Source organism: Alexandromys fortis, unplaced genomic scaffold (assembly GCF_014885135.2).
Source record: "Alexandromys fortis isolate MF-2015 unplaced genomic scaffold, M_Fortis_MF-2015_v1.1 scaffold_10, whole genome shotgun sequence".
NCBI classification, from domain to species: Eukaryota; Metazoa; Chordata; class Mammalia; order Rodentia; family Cricetidae; genus Alexandromys; species Alexandromys fortis.
Genome location: NW_026067895.1, coordinates 9,121,585 through 9,141,426, shown reverse-complemented (window position 1 = coordinate 9,141,426; position 19,842 = coordinate 9,121,585). Strand labels below are relative to the sequence as shown.

Sequence of the window (19,842 nt, the reverse complement as noted above, 5' to 3'; positions counted from 1 at the left end):
CCTCCCTCCCTCCCTCCCTCCCTCAGTTGCTCTGTTGACAGAACAGAAATGAGGTCACCCTGGTCTTCTCATTTGAAACCGTGCTTCTTTGCATCATCCATCCATATATAATTAGAAGTGCTTGGTTGCTTGTACCCACTCGCTGCTAGGAAACCAGACATCCGTTTATTCTTCATTCTGAAATATCAGGTTCTGGACTAAGCATTGAAGACAATGGGAAAAAAATGAACCAAAACAGAAGTAAATTCCAAGGGAGCAAAGTGTTCTTTTGCTGGCACCCGAGACCTCTGATGGTTTAGATTATGCTTGGCTTGACAGTGGCATTAATATAGCTAGGCTAGTGCCTGGCAAACTGACTCTGGGACACTTTTATGACTGACATGGATCAATGATGTTATTCTTTCACGCCAGCCTGAAGGTACATCCTGGTACTTCAGAACCGCAGTCTAGCTGCACGTAGCTGGATGTGGTGCACACCTTAGCCTGTCATTCCCTAGCTAGGCAGGAGGATGGAGAGTTCTGTGCTGTCCTGGGCTACATAGCAGAGCTGACCTGTGCTTCCCAGTGTAATCAACAGGAGCATATCTTGCAAACGCAGGGCTGCTGCATGCCTGTGTGTAAGATTAGAGGAATAATTATCTCCTTCCAGGACTGCAGTGAGGCTTCAAAAAAAAAAAAAAAAAAAAAAAAAAAAAAAAAAAAAAAAAAAAAAAAAAAAAAAAAAAAAACTCCTATGTGTAAAAGTGCTTGTAAACTGTAAAGTGGTAACAAAAGCAGCCTTTTATCTCCATTTGGGATTTATACTGAAAAGGAGATGGAAAAGGCCGCACAGCGGCCTCACACTCTTTAATTTATCTAACACTTTTCGGTTAACAAGTCTGTTTGTGATTTTCTTGGTAAATTTGTACCAGTTAAAAAGCATTTTTTTTCAGAGCTGGGCATGGTGGCACAGGCCTTTAATCCCAGAAAAAGGCAGGCAGATCTCTGAGTTTGACTCTAATCTGGTCTACATAGGACCATCAGGCCTACATAGTGAGATCCTGTGGAAAGAAGGAAGGGAGGAAGGAAGGAAGGACAATTTTATTGAGATTATTCATGTACCTATTACAGTGCACAATTAAGTGTATGCTCGATGTATAACTATTATGATGTTCAATTTTTGAACACTTTGTCTTCCTAAAAGGAACACCTTCTACTTGTTGACTGGCATGACTCAGTCTCCCTCCCCAAATGTCCCAAGGATAACCATTGGTCTGTCTTAGGGATTCTATTGCTGAGATTCATTACCAATACCATTACCAAAAGCAAGTTGGGGAGGAAAGGATTTATTAGGCTTATACTTCTATATCACTATTCATCATCAAAAGCAGTGAGCAAGGGAACTCAAGCAGGGCAGGAACCTGGAGGCAGGAACTGATGCAGAGGCCATGGAGGGATGCTGCTTACTAGATTGCTGTGAACATTCATAGACGTTTTCATACGAACATTGAGTTTAATTTTTCTCGGGTATGTTCCTAGAAGAGGCAAATCTGTGGCAAATGTACTGAATATCAGGATCTGCTGGGCTAGTTTCCTCAGCAGCTGCATCATTCTGTGGGCACTGGCTATGCGTCTTGCATCTTCATCCACTTGAACTGCTAGAATTTTCTATGATGTGTGTGGTGTATGTATGTGTCCCTGTAGGTATGTACATGTGCATGTAGGGCCAGGGAGTGGTGTCAAGTTTCTTCCTCTATTACTCTTCATCTTATTTTTTTAAAAAGATTTATTTTTATTTTATGTATATGAGTGTTTTGCCTGGATGTAAGTACACCACTGCATTCAGTGCCATTGGAGGCCAGAAGAGTGCATTGGGTCCCTTGCAACTGGAGTTAGATACTGTTGTGAACTACTGTGTGGCTGCTGGGAATGGAACTTGGATCCTCTGAAAGAAGAATGTCAGCCATTTCTCCAGCTCCTTTCTGTCTGTCTGTTTCCATCTGTCTATCCGTCTGTCTGTCTGTCTGTCTGTCTGTCTGTCTGTCTATCTATCTCTATTTTGAGATAGAGTCTTTCTCTGTACCTGGAACTCATAGATTCAGTTAAACTTTCTGGCCAATGAGCTCCAGGGATCTGCTGTCTCTGCATCACCCATCCCTGAGGTTACAGATACCTCACTGCCTGGGCTGTGTATAGGTGCCAAGGATCCAAACTGAGCCATCTCCCCTGCTACCATTTTCATTGTTTTTAATCTGGGCTGTCTCTCACTTGGCATGGAGTGGTTTTGATTTATATTCCTTTCATAGCTTGGTGATGCTTATTATCTTTTTTTATTTACTTGTTTTTGTTTTTTAGGAGGATGGGTTTAGGGTAACAACTCTATTATGTATCCCTGGTAGTCCTGGAACATTTCTATGTAGACCAGTCTAGCCTTGAACTTGCAGAGATCTGTCCCCTTTCCCCTTCAAGTACCCCATTTATTAATTTGTTTTTTTTAATATTTATTTATTTATTATGTATACAATATTCTGTCTGTGTGTATGCCTGCCGGCCAGAAAAGGGCACCAGACCCCATTACAGATGGTTGTGAGCCACCATGTGGTTACTGGGAATTGAACTGAGGACCTTTGGAAGAACAGGTAATGAATGCTCTTAACCTCTGAGCCATCTCTCCAGGCCCCCTATTAATTTGCTTTAAAGACAAACTCATGTAGCTAAGATTGGCCTCCAACTCATATACAGTTGAGGATGATTTTGATCTTCTAACCCTTCTGCATCCACCTCCCCAAGTACTGGGATTCCAGGCATGTTCTGTGGAACGCATGCCTGGTTCATGTGCTGGAGACTGAGCCCCAGACTTTGTGTGTGACGTATCCCCAGACACTCATGTGTTTCTTAGACTGGTTTTTCTTGGCATTTTTTCCCCTTGACTGTTAGATAAAGAAGAAAATCCATAAATAGATTCTCTATTGAAGTGTAAGTTGAGCCATTTGTTCTTTTGGAATTTGTTTTGTTTTGTTTAACTTTTCGTTTGCTTCAAGAGTTGATGTGGTACCTGATCTTCCAAAAGATGTGACTGAAAGATTAATAAATACACAGAGCGTCTTTGCGGTGTGAATTTGCATAGGTAAGGAAGGACTTATTCTATGGGCTGACTTAATGTCTATAAAAACATTGTACACCTGTCTTAGGGTTGCTGTTGCCATGATGAAACATAAAGACAACCACAAGCTGCAGAGGAAAGGGTTTATTCAGCTTATACTTCATATCCCAGTTCACCATCAAAGGGAGTCAGGACAGGAACTCAAGCAGGGCAGGAGGCAGCAGCAGAGGCCATGGAGGAGTGTTGCTTACTGGCTTGCTCCCCATACCCTTGCTCAGTCTACTTTCTTATAGAACTCAGGACCACCAGCCCAGGGATAGCATTACCCACATGGGCTAAGCCCTCGCCCCCCCATCAATCACCAGTTAAGAAAATGCCCTACAGCTTGCTTTCCTCTCAAATGACTTTACTTTGTATTAAGCTGACATAAAACTAGTTCACATAACACCCATTCAAATCTTAAAGACATGGCAATGACCATTTAAACATTTTAGCAGGGGTGGGGTGGGCAATGGAAACTTAAAAAAAGTAAAAGTAAAATGGTTTAATGAAAGTGCTTACTGATTAGCATCTGTCAATTCTGTTTATTAAAATACACAGTGAGGCTGGGGCTGTAGTTCAGTGGTAGGTGTGTGCTTAGCACGCCCAAGGCCTTGAGTCTTGTTGGTACACAGCTCCGTCCCAGCACTTGGGAAGGTGAGGCTAGAGAATGGAGAGTCCAAGGGCCAGCGTGGACCTCAGGGTGAGATCCTATCTCAAGCAAAACAAAACAAAAACCCAACACCAAGAATAAATAAGCAACCCATGCACTGTTATCCTTTAAAGTCCTGTTAGTACAATTTATTGATGGGTATCTAGAATCAAATTCCTGCAGGAGGGCAGTTAGGATATTTGTTATTTTCCAAGCTTCCTGGCAGGGTTTTTTCCTCTGCTGTGTGGAAGATTAGTTATCTTCAAGCTGTGTAATCAAAAATCAGTATTGAATTTCCTAGTTGTCTGTTGTGTCTTATGGGGGCTTAGTTTACTGAACTCAAGTTTTGACTTCCTACTAGGAAGAATGTTGATAGCCCCAAGAGAAATAGAGGAATGAGCTGGGTTTGGTGGGAGAAAATGATTTCCTATTGAGAACTGCCTGAGACAATGGTGGTGGACTGGCTTGTGGAGAGGAGTGCAAGGAATTCTCCAGCATTACTGTGTGTCTCCGCCATGGGAGAGTTCGGTAATACACGGGCCTCCGGCCCTACTGCTAGAATTCTGACTGAGGGAGTCTGAGAATTGAGTCTTTTAAGAAGCTCCTACCCAGGACAGTTGGTGCTCCTGACGAGACAGGGGCCGCTTCTAAGCTGAGAGCCAATGGAGTGTGGGCATTTGGCAGTAGGACAGGAGCGTGTGAAGTGGTAAGGTTAGGGGATGGTTGGGCTCCTGGCATGTGGGTGTTCATGTTGTGATGGAGGCAAAAAGGGAGGGGGGCTGGAAGGAAGAATAGGAGCCTCCAAAGTATTAGATGTACTGACAGAGGGTGGTCACATGACCAAAGCCGGCAGGGTCTACTAGGTCCCATAGAGTGAGAACCTGGGTGGTACTGTTTTCAGGGGAGGGCTTGAGCTGCCAGCAGGTGGCAGGTTTGGGGTATGTAGGTCCTGCCGTCCTGGCACTTCCTCTGGAAGGCACATGTTACCAAGGGGCCATTTGTGCAGCTTACAGTCACAGGTCAAGTGTGGACGTTTTCTTTATGATATAAAGGACCCTCTTGTCCTTCAGGCCATGACTGATTCCTCCCTTTCCCTGCCTATCATTACTGATTAGCCTAGACCCAAGGTGAGCTCCAGGATTCTTTCGCGTCTGTGGTGTCCGCGTCACTAAAACCCACTCCCCTCCCGGCCTGTCCAGCTTAATAGCTTTAAAGATTTGTGTAGCCCTGGACCCAGGGTTCTTAGCATAACTGGATATAAGCCGATTCTGAGAGTGGGTGCTGACATACGCGAGTGTTGGTGACAGCCCACGTCATGAAGGTCAGAAGGTTTGCTACAGGAAAGAATTGCCAGCAGGGTGGTGGCCCATGGGTTACAGCGCACACCCTTACCCTTCCTGCCAGGTTCACAATGTCCGCGCCAACATCCTCTCTTTAGCTTGTATACTCAAATTCGAAGGAATGCTTAGCATGTCTGAAGAGGTAAGAGGTTCTCTTGGGCTTGGGAAAGAGGCCCTAGTCTGTCCTAAGCATTCTCCTGTCTGAGCTAGCAGAAAGTGATCTTGAAACATCTGTGCTTTAGAGTCGCCTGGCTCTGCCTGTGGCGGCTGGGTAGAAGCTGAGTCGCTGTGGCATACTTTAGACATTCCATTTTCTTCTCCCTCCCACTCAGGCATTTGCACACATTAATATTCCCATATTCCCATAGAGTGTGTGTGTGGGCTCCTGTGTAATGGACAGGACTGGACAAGGAGGATTTCACAAGCCTGCTTCCACGGAGTGGTCCCCAAGAACACACTCAGGTTTGGTAGGTTCAGGAGGGTTCTCCAGACTCAGCAGGTGGCTGGACTTGGGACTAACTCATTAGAGTACGAGGGCACATATCCAAACCATCCAAGGGAGAGCAAGTGGAGCAAAGGTCAGAGAAGCCAGGATCCAGATACAGTGCCGCTGGGGCACCTAGGGGAGTCAGGGCAGATGTGTTTCATTCCCAGACACACTGCGGGGAGCAGTTGTGACCTCACGGGTGACATGTTACCAACCAGGGAATCTCTATAGAGGCTCAGCACCCAGGCATTTTGTTGGGGAATTGTTACCTTGGCATCCTCTGCATACCTGTGCCAAGCCCCCAAATCCAGACTCCACAAAGGAAGGCAGATATTGAGTAAAACCCATGTTATTTGTTTAAGCATTTAGAGACAGGGAGCCAACTCTAGTTAGTTCAGTTCTGGGACTAGGGAGCCCTCCCACCCATCCAAATTCTCAAGCAAGATCTTAATGTAACCCTCGTACTTCCTCCTCTTCTTTCCTTCTTGGAGATGGGGGGGGGGGGGAGGTGGTCTTTCTATGTAGCCCAGGCTATCTCAGAACTTATGTTGTAAGCCAAGCTAGCTTCATCCTTGTGATCTTCTAAGCTCGGCTTCCTGAGTGCTGAGATCACAGGTGTTCTTAACTGCATCCAGCTTTTTTTTTTTTAATTTATTATGTATACAATATTCTGTTTGTGTGTATGCCCACAGGCCAGAAGAGGGCATCAGACCCCATTAGAGATGGTTGTGAGCCACCATGAGGTTGCTGGAAATTGAAATCAGGACCTTTGGAAGAGCATGCAATGCTCTTAACCTCTGAGCCATCTCTCCAGCCCCTGCACCGAACTTTTTGAGGGCCGTTCTTGTAAGGACAGCAGGCTGTGATGTTGGCTGGCTTTTGTGTGCACAGATAGGAATGAGACCAGAGATCAAAGTCATTGGTGGAGCCCTTGGACTTGAAAAGGGGATCTGTAGAGGGTCTGTGTTTCGGAGAAGACAGAAACAAACTTATCCCTGTGCCTTTATCTTGACGGGTAGGTATGGTAACCTGGATTCTCACTACGGAGAACGTGACAATGGTGATGCTCTCTGGAACAGAGTGGGAAGACCTGTTCATTCATTCATTCTTGTTTTGAAACAGTAACTCATTCTGTAACCCAGGTTGGCCTGGAAAACATGGCAGTTCTGCTTCAGCTTCCCACATGCTGAGATTATAAGTATGAGCCACCATGCCCAGCAATTCATTCTTTATCTACTTTTTTTTTTCTTTTAAAACAGACGCTCACTGTATAGTCTTGGTTGACCTCGAACTCACAAATCTGTCACTAAGGTTAAAGGCCTACGCCATCATAACCAACTCATTCTTTTTAAATTAAGAAAAAAAAATTGTATAGATGTTTGGCCTGTGTGCCTGATGCCTGAAGAGGCCAGGAGAGTGTCAGGATCGCCTGAAACTGGAGTTAACACATGGTTGTGAGCCACCATGTGAGTGCTGGGAATGGAGCGTGGGTCCTCTGGAAGAGCAGCCAGTGCTCTTAACCACTGAGCCACCTCTCCAGCCCTTATTCATTCTTCATGTGCTTGTTCTTGTTGCTGCCCATCTACTTGCTAGGCACAGGGCCTGGTAACGGGTATGCAGTGGTGAGCAGGCTCTGACCTCATGAGACCCATGTTCTAGAGAGAGATGGGTAAGTGCAGAGCCAATTAAATCCCCATGAGCGGCCTGTTCTGAGGTCCCCGGGGCACCCAGACTTCTGTCAGGAGGACTCGGAGGCTTTAATCAGACTAACCAGGGAAGGAGTCACATCACCCCTATTGCCTGTGAGGCCTCTTCCGAGTCACTTATTAACACGGGGCCTTTCTCCCTTTAAAGACGTGGGACGTTTATGGCCACTTCTGGAGGCCATAGCTTATGTTTTTTTAAAGAACAAAACCCAAAACTCTCTGACTCTTCTGCTTTGAGTTGAGGCTTTTTCCAGCTCCCTGAAAGCGGACCACGGCCAGAGAAACAGGCTGTTTTGGGGAATTTCCATTTTCATGCTTTGAAAGCACAGAAGTGGTTAAAGTGCTCACCGAGGAAGGATGTCCTCTCTTTCCTCCAGGAGGGGAAAAGAAAGAAATAGTTCAAAGGAATGCCAGCCTGATCTGAGATTTTTTTCCTTCCTTTGAGACAAGGTCATGACATGTAGCCCCGGTCTGGCCTGGCACTCACTGGATGGACTGGGCAGGCCTAGAATTTGCAGTGATTTTGTGGTCTCTGCCCACCCCCAACTGTTGGGGATACAGGTGTGCACTCTGACTGATATGTGAATTTTTTTTATATTCAGGTTTTGTTGTTGTAGTTGTTGCGGTTTGCTTTTGGTTTTTCGAGACAGGGTTTCTCCGTGTAGCCCTGGCTGTCCTGGAACTCAGAGAGATCCATCTACCTCTGCCTCCTGAGTGCTGGGATTAAAGGTGTGCATCACCATCGCCCAGTTTATGATCAGTTTTTAAAAGATATATTTTTGTTTATGTGTATTTTGTGTCTTTGTGTGATTGGAGGCCACGTGTGCAGCTGCCCTTGGAGGCCGGAGGAGGGCATTGGATCAACTGGTGTTGCAAGTAGATGTGAGTCCTGAGAATTGAACTCAAGTCCTTCAGAAGAACAGCCAGGGCTTATAATTGCTGAGCCATCTCTCCAGCCTCCACATTCAGTTTTAATCTTCTGGAAAGAGAACTTGATCCTAAAGCTTATTTGGGATCAGGTATATTCTAAAATTTAAATAGCTCCTGATGAATACCTGTAATCCTAGCACTCGGAGGTGCATCTGGAGTTGTGAGCTAGCCTGGGCTACGTAGTGAATTCTAGGTCAGCCTGGGGTACATATCAAGACCCTATCTCGACAAACAAAGAAACATACAAACTAAAACAAACAAACAAGACATTCAATGGTAATGAATTTGCTCACACACTTGCCTAGTCCCAACCTCTGTAGTTCATTGAACTTCTGTGCAGGCAGGATGGCCATTCTGAGACAGTGGAGCTTCATCGAAGGTTTTTATTTTGTTTGCTTTAGGTGACTTTAAAACAGTGGTTGTAGGTGTAAAGAATTTCTAGAACTCTAAGCCTGTCTCGGCACACACCTTTAATCCCAGCACTGGGGAGGCAGAGGCAGAAGGATCCCTGAATTTGATGCCAGTCTGGTCTACAGGATAGATATAGCCAGGGCTACACAGAGAAATGCGGCTGAGAGGGGGGTGGGGAGAAGAACCTCTAGAACTCTTAAGAGAATTAGCCACATAAATACGTATTTCTAAAGATCCTTCAGAAGGATAAAGAACACACCACATATATGGGAGGGATATTTTGTCCGGATTAAGTTTTTCTGTGTTATTGTCCATATTACAGAGGAATTCACACACAGATGAATGTAAAGGGGATGAATAAATACATTAGAAAGCCGGAGAATCTCATTTGTAAGAGGAAAGTTAATTCGTTATTCTATTTCCTAACGCATAATTATTTTCCTAAAGAAAGACCCAATTTTGACTTCGTGTGAGGTCACCATGGATGAGAATCATTTTGTAAGAGCTCTGTGTTAAATGTCGGGGTGAAAAAATTCCAGTAGCAGATGATACTCGGCGACACGCCGCATCCAAAGCGTCCTGCCCCTTTCGCTGTGGTAAAACAGCTTCCACGGGCAGCCAGTGCTACTGGATTTTTTTTTGCTGTGGTTAGTTAGCTCAGGCCTCTTATTTGGGAGGGCTACACAGTAATTTTTATCACACTCATTAGAAACACAGTTTGTCAGAACAAAGTCTGATGCCCAAGTGTAATTACATCTATCTGTGTGATTAAATGCGGGCTGTATGGAACTTTTTCTCAGGGGCGGCAGCTGTAGCCAGCCAAACTCAAGTTCCCCCTACAATAGGATTCTTGTGACTAACTGGCGCTAATTGTTTGCAAAGCCACCAGTGGGAGTAACAATCAGGCACACTGGAAATGAGCTATTTCAGTAGGAATGGCTTGTCCCTTGTTTTTCTGCCCCGTATTGTGGTTCTAGAGGATGTTCATTGCTTAATCAGATAGAGTGAAATGAACTCTTGGTCTATTATAGCTGTTAGCAGAAATCATATCTTGTATCTCCTCAACCTTCTCATCTTAAAAATACGAGAATGAGCCAAGCTTGGTGGTGCACACCTTTAATCCCAGCACTTGGGAGGCAGGGGCAGGCAGATCTCTGTGAGTTTGAGGCCAGCCTCGTCTACAGAGTGAGTCCCAGGACAGTCAGAGCTACATAGAGAAACCTCATCTTGAAAAAAGAAACTATATTTCTCAGGGTAAATATTGTAAATATATAAAATCATAAACACTCGAATTTTGACTATCTTTTATTTATTCTTTGACAAGCTTATGCATATGTATACATTGTCTCTTGATCCTCCCCACCCCTAACTGTCCCGCTCCTACCCCCTTTGAACACCTCCCAACAAAGTTCCTGCCAGCTTCACCTCTTCTCTGTAACCTGCGGGGTCACATTAGTGCTACCTCCTGGAATGTTGACTGATGTTACTGGCTTATATTGTTCTAGTAATTATAGCTGTCGTGAGTCCGAGTGCAACAGTTATGTCCAGAGGACAGCATTTCATAGCCTTCTTCCCTATTTTCTGGCTCTTCCATTCTTGCTGCACCCTGTTCTTCAGTGTTTCCTGAGCCATGGTGGGGGAGGGGGTTTGATATAGTTGGCCCATTTAAGGCTGAATACTCAACAGTCACTTATTGTTGTTGTTGTTATTATTATTATTATTATTATTATTATTATTATTATGAGTGTTTGTATTGCGTTCTACCCAACGGAAAAAGAAGCTTCTCTGACTAGAACTACTTTTCAGGTATAAACATATTTGAACTCCAGAGCCTATAACCTCTTGAGCCAGGAGCTTTTGACCAGGTTTATAGTCCCAGGCATGAGTTTCCCCTGTGGAGCGGGCCTAGGTTTATAGTCCCAGGCATGAGTTTCCCCTGTGGAGCGGGCCTCAGATCAATCAGAATGCTGTTGGTTGCTCCCATAGCCCTCATGCTGCTGCACCAGCGGGAACATCTTGCCTGATGGGTCAGTTTTGTGGTGCTGAGGTGCTAAGGGGTCACCGCTGGGTAATTCTAGTGATCCCCTGCCTCCCCAGCGGCTTGCACCGCCACACACATCCCCTTCTAGCCCTGTGAAACCTAACTAGCAAATCAGGGCTAGCTTGGCTTCCCTGTGTTCTGCAACAGAATGTGTTTAGTAACGGGGTCTTCCTATCTAGTTCAGGCAGGCGACCAACAGAAATGGCAGTAGCATGTGTTGTTTTGAGGGCCTTCTCGGGCCTCCCTGAGCAATAATTCATAAGGAGGTACCCCACACCTGACACTGAGCTTTTCATTTAATAATCCATAAACATTCAAAATTGTAAGGAAATGTTAAGCTTCAGTTGTCAGCTTGACTGTATAAGGAGGCCACCTTTGGGTGTGTCAGTGATGGTATTTCGAGAGAGACCTAACCGAGGAGGCAAGACTCACCCTGAATGTGGGCAGCAGCATCCCACAGGCTAGGGTCCTGGGTTGAAGCAAAAAGCGGAAAAGAAAAAGGACTGCTGAGTACTGTCTTTCTCTCTGTTTTCTGTAAGCCGCAGCCATGTCTCTCTTGCCATGATGGACTCGAACCTCTGAACCATGGGCCAGAATTAACCTTTCTTGTCAGGTGTGTCTGGTCACAGTATCAGGAAAAGGATTAAGAAATACACAGTTTAATGTTATTTTAGGAATCCCAAAGAATTTGAGAGACTACTAATTTAAGTCGAGAGAGAGAGAGAGAGAGAGAGAGAGAGAGAGAGAGAGAGAGAGAGAGAGAGAGAGGGAGGGAGGGAGGGAGAGATAGTGTGTTTCAAAGACTGGCTGTTGAGCCGAGAACATTTACAGAAGTGGGTTCAAGAGTGGGGATTGGGAAGCCTGGGACTCCTGGACGTCTGTGCTGTTGAGAATTGCTATGCGATGGCTCCTCCGGTTTTTCTCTGTATGTTTTGCATAGACAATGACAGCATGGCTCCTGTCTGCTGCTCAAGCACATTAAATGTGGGGGACACACCCCACAACTTGAAAAAGTTGGTGAGGGAGGAGTGTGTGAGTCACTTTCAGAGTGACAGGACACAACTAAAATGAGAGCCAATGCAGGTCAGCTTGCTCGCTTTAGTAAGTCTAGCAGGGGTCTCCTGGGACGGCAATGGCCTTAGACATAGCTGAATCTAGAAGCCCAAAGGATGGCATTTCTTTTGGTGCTTTTTTTTTCTCAGTGTCTTGTGAAGAGCTGACATTATGAGGTGGGACCATGTGAACTGCTAACAGTCTTGTCTGCCAACCAGCCATGGAAACGGACTCCAATGCAAGAAGGCATTCCCCGTTTTTTTTTTTTTAATGTTATTTTAATTTTCTTTAAAAAAAGATCTATTTATTTATTTTCTTGCACGAGTCTTTTACTTGCATGTGTCTATGTGGACCACATGGATGCTTGGTGCGCGTCGAGATTACAAGAAGGCATCGGGTCCCCTGGAACTGGAGTTCTGGATGGTTGTGAGCCACCATGGGGGTCCTGAGACCCAGTCCCAGGTCCTCTGCAAGAGCAATAGCTCTCTTAACCGCTGAGCCATTTCCCCAGTTCTATCACACCTCTTTTAAAGTCATATTCATCTTAGAAAAAAAAAAACCCAATAATCTATCCTGGATCGTGTGTACCGTGTCCCTCGGGGGGGGGGGGGTACATCCAGGTTGGATGGGGTTCACATTACCGTGTGAACGAGCTGAGACTGAAGAGGTCCTTAAAAGGGGGAGAAGGAGGGAGGTGGATTCTACGTCTCTCTGGTCTAGATATTTTCCCACTAACAGAGCTCATCTATCTTGACCTTTAGGATACTTCAAAAGAATAGAGCAGAATGTGGCACATTGGCCTGTAATCCCATCACTTAGGAAGCTGAGGTGGGAGGATCACCATGAGTCTGAGGCTAGCCTGAGCTACCTGGAGAGACCCTGTCTCAAAACAAAGCAATAATCATAAAAGAAACAGTATGAGAATACTGTGATGAAACACATTATTTTGTACAATCAATGTACATTAGTTTTTTTTTATAATTTAGAAAAGCATTAAAATAGTCATTCAATTAAGAAAAAGAATCCAGCCAACGAACCAGAATTGTTTGTAATTAATTAGACTTTGCTGTTGGCCCAAGCAGGTTGTTCGCAACAGAGGGGCATTGCCCTAAGATGGCAGCTGGAATTCCTTTCTCATTTGCCAAAGCACAGCTTTCCAGGAGGGATTTGCAGGAAGAGCAAATCTGTCTCTGATTTTAATACATTCAATGGCAAGTAGGCTTTTGACCAATTACTACCAGGTCCTGAGATCAATCACCTCCTACGCCATTAGTGCGTGAAGGATTAGTGGCCCCAAAGATTTGTGCATGGATTAATCGGGGAGTGTACATTAGATGCTGTGTTTAAAGCCACCCTCAGCCCTGCAGATCATTTCCGGTAGTGCTTTATGCAGCGTTCTTTAGCTTTACCTAATGCTCACATCGTGAGATCTGAAAGACCTCTTTTCATCCTCCCTGGCTTGGCTTCCCCCTCACCCCTCCACCCACTGATTGGACAGGTCTAGCTAAGGAGACCGAGCGCTGGAAAGAAAGGAGCAGTAGCCTCCAGTAGAGCAAATGGTAACTGAGTTGTTCTAGCTGAACAGTGACCAAAATCACTGCACAGGACCGTGTACTGAGAGAGACAAGATGAGGTACAAGAAATACATGGCTATTCTGGAAGCGGCGGTGGGCATTACCCCACTTAACAAAAGAGAACTTCTGCCTGAGAGCCGGAGACACGTAAACCTTTGGCAGCGTCCTGGGTAAGCAGAGGAGGTCCTCGCTTCTCTCCTGATGTTGGGAACAAGTTTTGGCTGTTTGGGGGACCAGAGAGAGAGAAAAGGGCTGCTCTCTCATGGGGGTAACAGCGTGGGCTTCGTCATTGAAAATGTTTTTTCTTTCTTTCTTGGTATGTATAGTGCTTTCAAACAGACTTAAAAATATCGAAAGCAGGATACTGAACTTCTGAGAAGTTGAAGTAATGGCATGTTAAGAACACACTTTTAATACTTAGATTTTCAGTGCTCTCTCTCTCTCTCTCTCTCTCTCTCTCTCTCTCTCTCTCTCTCTGTCTTTCTCTCTCTCTCTGTCTCTCTCTCTCTGTGTGTGTGTGTGTGTGTGTTGGTGGCATCCATGCCATAGCACACAAGTGGAGGTCAGAAGATAACCCTCAAGGATATGCTCTCCCTTTCCACCTTTACATGGGTTCAGGGGATTTGAACTCAGGGTGCCAGGCTTGTATGACAAGGACTTTTAACTACTGAGCCATCTCCCCAGTCCTGTTTTTTTTTTGGGGGGGGGGGAGATCTACAGATGTAGCGATGCTTATGGATAAAGACAATGTCATATATATCCTTCTTTCTTGTATAGTGCAAATTTCTTTCATTATGGTGCATGAGCAGTGTGGGCTGTAGTTCTGTATTTCAGTGTTTGGTGAGGGCCTTTCTAGCACTGGTGTGTGTGTGTGTGTGTGTGTGTGTGTGTGTGTGTGTGTGTGTGTGTGATACTATGTTTCAGGGATATTTGGCCTGACATAGTTTTCCCATCACCATTCTTTGTGAAGCCCACTTATTTGCCACATTGGAGAAAGTTTAGTTCTCTTTTTGCAGGTTCGTGGATCTAAGCACAAACACGGCTGAGGTCCTCCCCTTGTTTCTTTGCCCAGTGAACAGCATCCAGAGACTCTTTTCCATTGCTCTTGCTGTCTTGAGACCTGGCACATTCGGATTATCTTCTTGGCTGTTTGTCTCAATTCCTCCTCTCCCAGAAGCTGCTCAACATCTCAGTGGGAGGAAGGGAGATTATTGGCTGTACGTCTTTGAGGGAAAATTTCCCCTGAGCCTTCCCCATGAACTGGGCATGCTGGTGCGTGCTAGTAATCTCAGCAGTGGGGAAGTGGAGGCGGGAAGATCACTTATTCCAAAAGCTACAGAGTAAATTTGAGGCTAGCCTGGACTACACGAGATTGTTTCCCCTGCCTGCCCCCCAAAAGTAAGAAAGTTAAATCCAGGATGTTATAGACACACAAAAAGCTTTGCTAAAAAGCAAACTGTTTCAATAAAAGAAACTGTTTAGACCTGATACCTGCCTGCAGAAAAATTCCACATTCGGGCCAAAGGCGTAACCAAGCACATCTTGATTTGCCTGCCGCTTATTTATCTTTGGAAGTAATAGTAGAAACTGCGAATGGGCTGGGCTCGTTCAGCTCCACAGCTTGCTTTGTGGGAAGTCCAGATGACCTTGGATTAGCCTCAGTCTACACTTCCTGCTGGTCCTTGGCGGGGCCTCTTGCCTGAACAAATAAAATCAATAAAATTGACACCATCCCTGACTTCTGGTTTGGTGGCTTGGGAAGGAGAGGGTTAACGCAGAGAGCTGGTATCTTTTTGTGTGGGTCTGGAAGTCGCACAGGGCACATTCTTACTCCCACTGCAGGATTCCCTGCGACCATCTCAGAGGAGTCCGCTCTGCCCAGGTTTGAGCTTGCCCCCTTGTGGTAGTGGGCAGGAATGTGGAGGGTTAAATGTTCCGGAACTGAGTGATGAAAAGAAACCAGGTCCCTTGGGTTGATAGTGGTTAAGTAACACAGAGCTATAAGCCAGTTTTCCTGAAACTGTATAAAGGAAATCCCTTTGTAGTTTGAATCTCTTTCTCTTTGTTCGCTTTAATATATTAAATATCATGTACATTTTACCATATTAAATATTTCTTACCAGGCCTGGGGGATGCATCTGTAATTCCAGCACTTGATGGGAAGAAATAGCTACAAGTTTGAGGCCAGGCTAGGCTATATATTGACACCCTGTGTTAAAGGGGGGAAAGTTTTCTCTGTTTCTCAGTTGTTTTCTTACCTGCTAATTTTTTCCCCTACACAGAGAAGGTAAATTTTCTGAAATTCTTGAACTTGGGGATTATCCTCGGGTGAGCTGGGCCTAGCCCAATGTCTATCAGTTGATAAGTAGATTAATAGATTGTGGTACGTCCATACAGTGGGATGCTATTTCATTCATGGCTGTTAGAAGTAATGGAGTATTGAGGTCTGGAAAGACAGCTCAATGGTTAAGAATGCATACTGCACCAGGCGGTGATGGTGCATGCTTTGAATCCTAGCACTCAGGAGGCAGAGGCTGGCGGATCTGTGAGTTCGAGGCCAGTCTGGTCTACGGAGCTAGCTCCAGGGCAGCCAGACCTACACAGAGAAAAACCAAACCCTAAACCCAAACCCTTTCTTGAAAAGCCTGATAAACAGATAGATAGATGATACATACTAACATGCATACAGAGAGAGAGAGAGAAGGAAGAAAGGAAGAAAGAAAGAAAGAAAGAAAGAAAGAAAGAAAGAAAGAAAGAAAGAGTCTACTGTTCTTGCAGAGGATTGGCGCTCAGTTCCCAGCACCCATGTCGGGATTCCTGTGACCTCCTGTAACTGTAGTTCCAGGGGACCCATACCCCTTTCTGGCCTCCAAGGGATCTTTCATGCACTGGCACACACATGTGCATGTAAATCATTTTTAAAAGGTGCTGCATCCACTGGAACTGGAGTGACAGTGGATTATAAACTACTATATGGGTATTGGTGACCAAACCTGGGTCCTCTGCAAGAGTAATTCAACTGCAAGGACAATTCTCCACACACACACACACACACACACACACACACACACACACACACACACACAGACACACAATGGATTTCTGACATATGCTAAGGATGAAACTCAAATATGGGATGCTAAGTTAAAGAGAAGCTACCAGATAGCTGTCACTATTGTAGTGGACATTTACACCAAATACACAAAATAGGAAATCCTAGGAGGCTGGAGAGACAGCTCAGCAATTAAAAGCACTTGTTGCTCTTGCAGAAGACCTGGGTTCAATTCCCAGCACTTGCCTGGTGGCTAACAACTGCCCATAAATAGTTCCAGGTGCTCCAAAACATTCTTCTGGCTCCTGCACGTACTGCATACACATGGTACCCAGACATACAAGCAACAAACTAAGACACATAAAAGAAAAATAAATAATTTCTTAAAAAGAAATGACTTACAAAAAAAATAGGTAAATTGCTAGAAACAAATGAAATTGGGGGGCTGGAGAGATGGCTCAGTGGTTAAGAGCACTGACTGCTCTTCCAGAGGTCCTGAGTTCAATTCCCAGCAACCACATGGTGGCTCACAGCCATCTATAGTGAGACCTGGGCCCCCTTCTGGCATGCGGGCACACATGGAAGGAATGCTGTACACATAATAAATAAATAAATCTTTAAAACAATGTTAAGAAAACAAACAAACAAAAAAAAGAATGAAATTGGTAATTGCCTAGGATCAGAGGGCAGGGAAAGAATTTGTGGGAGGTGATTGCTAATGGATGTTGGGTTTCTTTTGGAGGATAATAGGTGTTGTGAAATGGATTATTTATACAGCCTGCTCTATAAGTGTGTGTATATTTAAAAGCCATACTACAGGGTGAGCTGTGATTGTACTCCCGGGAATGTCATCAAACCGAGGGCAAGCAATAAGTAACCATCCTGTCTCCTCCAGGGTGCGGAGTACTGTCTTACTGTCCTCTCCCTGTGAGTGGGACTGGTACCCAGGCTACAGCGCCAGGCCCAAGCACTCAGAGGACCACAGACCAGTGTCCACATACAGCCTGTTCTCCCAGGTACTTGCTTACTTGTCTCTTATTAACCTAGTTACTGGCTCACATCAGAAATTTGATATATTATATCCTATCATTGATAAAGATAAGGTCACTTTTTATGTATATTTCCTAAAGAAATTTGATGATAATATCTTATTTACTGAGTGAAGAGCTGAAGGATCATGTTTGGACTGTAGACATAGCTCAGGCCTTAAGTTCAATCTCCGTTCTTGCATAAAAAGCAAAAGGAAGGAGTGATGGCTTAGCTAGGAGAAGCACTTGTTGCATCTTGCCAAGGTTGGATGCTGTAACTTCTTGGCTGAAGCATACATGTAGATCTCTTGTAATTCAAAATAAACTTATAGCTGGTGGGAGAAGCATTTGGTGTGCTTGGTGTCTGAAGTTGGAGATCATTTTCGTAGGTCACAAATGTAGTTCATTGTCATTGACATGGCAGTATGTAAGTAACAGTGGGAGGCATTTGGGAGACTCTTTAAAAAAAAGAGCACTCTAGCTTCTAAAGATAGATTTTGTACTCAATTTTAGTGAGGAGCTCAGAGTGAGTATTACTGTTACTGACTCACTTTTAAGGATGAATTATACAAGATTTACAAGGTATTAGGTTTTATTTCAACAGATGCTTGGGTTTATTTATTCTTGGGGTTTACCCTCTGCTGTAGTCCGTTTGTGACTGGCCTGGATGGGGTTGGACTTAGGGCTTAGTCTCTGCTGTAGCCTGGCTGTGTCTAGCCTGGTTGGGGTTAGTAGGGTTTAGCCTCTGTTGTAGCTCATCTGTGGCTGGCCCAAATGGGGTTATCCTTTTCTTCATGTACTTCGTTCATAATTCCAATCCGCTTCCGCTGGCATCTCTTGCCCCTTTGGAGAACCAGAGCTGACTGGTGTGTGAACTGAATACTCCCCAATGACAGGTGGCTGTTGAGGGCTCAGGCTGTGGTTTTCTTATTGTGTGGTCGTAGCTACAGGTCTAATGCCTATGAACCTCAGGTTCAAGGCAAAGTCAGCTGGAAGCTGATGGCTTAACCATCAGCAAGGACCAGCCACATACCAAGGCCTTTCTTAGAGTCTGGTTGCCTGAGATCATTTTAGTCAGATGACAAGAAGTCTGATATAGACAACTAAAGAAGAGAAAGAGACTGATTTCGGCTTCCATTTTCCGAGTTTTGAGTCCGTGGTCGTCATGCTCTGTGTCTCTGCATCTGTGGTGAAGTGGCGTGACACGGCACAGAGGCTCTTCACAGCCGCCAGAAAGCAGAGAGGGAGAGGACGGACACAAGACGAGGACATGCCCCATCACCAACTTCCCGCAGCCAGGCCCTGCCTCCTGAAGCTTCTAGCAGCTCTCAGATCTAGAGACCTAGTCTTGAATACATGGAACTGTGGTGAACATTTTATATTTAGACCCAAGGAGCATGCTTGAATGGGTAGGTCTCATCCACTGACTCCATAAGGTTAGGAGTAGGTTTTTGGTTTGTTGGGATGTTCTGTTTAGAGTTCTGAAAGGTCTCAAATGTGAGGGAATTTGCTTATCCAGACTGCAGAAGTGCTTTTTCTAAAACTAGAGTGCTAGGTGGGATCTGCTAGCTTAGTCAAATCAATTGGGAGGACAGCATAGAATGTGGCAAAGAGAGTCTTAGTCCTCTGAGATGCTGTAACGAAAGAACTTGAGATGTGTAACTTTATAAACACCAAAACTCTGTGTGTGTGTGTGTGTGTGTGTGTGTGTGTGTGTGTGTGAGGATTGGACCCAGGGTCCTGTGGCTATTAGGCAAGCACTCCGACCCATAGAACCACTTTCCAGCCACCAGTGTGTTTAGCATCTGATGCAGGACCACTTCCTCATACACGCCATCTTCCCACTGTTCTGGTGAGAGTCTTTTTGGTTTTGTTGTTTTGTTTCTGAAACAGGTTTCTCACCATACCCTCTCAAACTCACCAAGATCTGCCTGCTTCTGCCTCCCGAGTACTGGGACTGAAGGGTTTGCCACACCCTTTATGTTTTTTTTGAGACAGGGCCTCCTACTGTACTCTTGGCTGATCTGGGACTCTGTGTTGTAGAACAGGCTGGCTTTGAACTGCTAGTGGTCCTCCTGTTTCTGTCTCCTTAGTGCTGGGATTGATAGGTGTGTGCTGCCACAGCCAGCTTGGAGCTTCTTTGATGAGAAAATTGGTTTTGCAGGCAGAGTCCCCAAAACTGAATCACCCCTGAAATACCACCTCCTAGTACCATCCCTCCTAATGGTTAAAATGTGTGTGTGTTTGGTCATGAACAAGTGTACTGTGGTTGAGGGGTCCAAGCTTGTGTGTGCTGTAGAGATGCTCTTTCAGACCCCAGCAGGTCCTTCCTGGGAAGTCCTTTGTACTGAGTTTTGTAACTGTGACTGGCAAGCCGCCCTCACAGCAGCCAGGCTTGAAGTTAAGGCAGCTCCTGCTTTTTGATGTATTAATACCAAACCAGACAG

General features: G+C 45.1%; 1 protein-coding gene across 3 annotated transcripts in view; it reads left to right on the top strand.

Annotated features, from left to right (window-relative positions):
* The window catches only part of Tjp2 (tight junction protein 2), a 117,505-nt gene that overhangs the window by 5,799 nt on the left and 91,864 nt on the right, over positions 1-19,842 (top strand). Inside the window, exon 1 of one of the 3 annotated variants that reach the window (XM_050158878.1) lies at positions 17,263-17,383. The exons of the other annotated variants lie outside the window; for them this stretch is intronic. The gene's annotated coding sequence lies outside the window, so the exon portion shown is untranslated. Of the gene's footprint in view, positions 1-17,262; positions 17,384-19,842 lie in introns of those variants that run through there. 3 annotated transcript variants of the gene reach the window in all.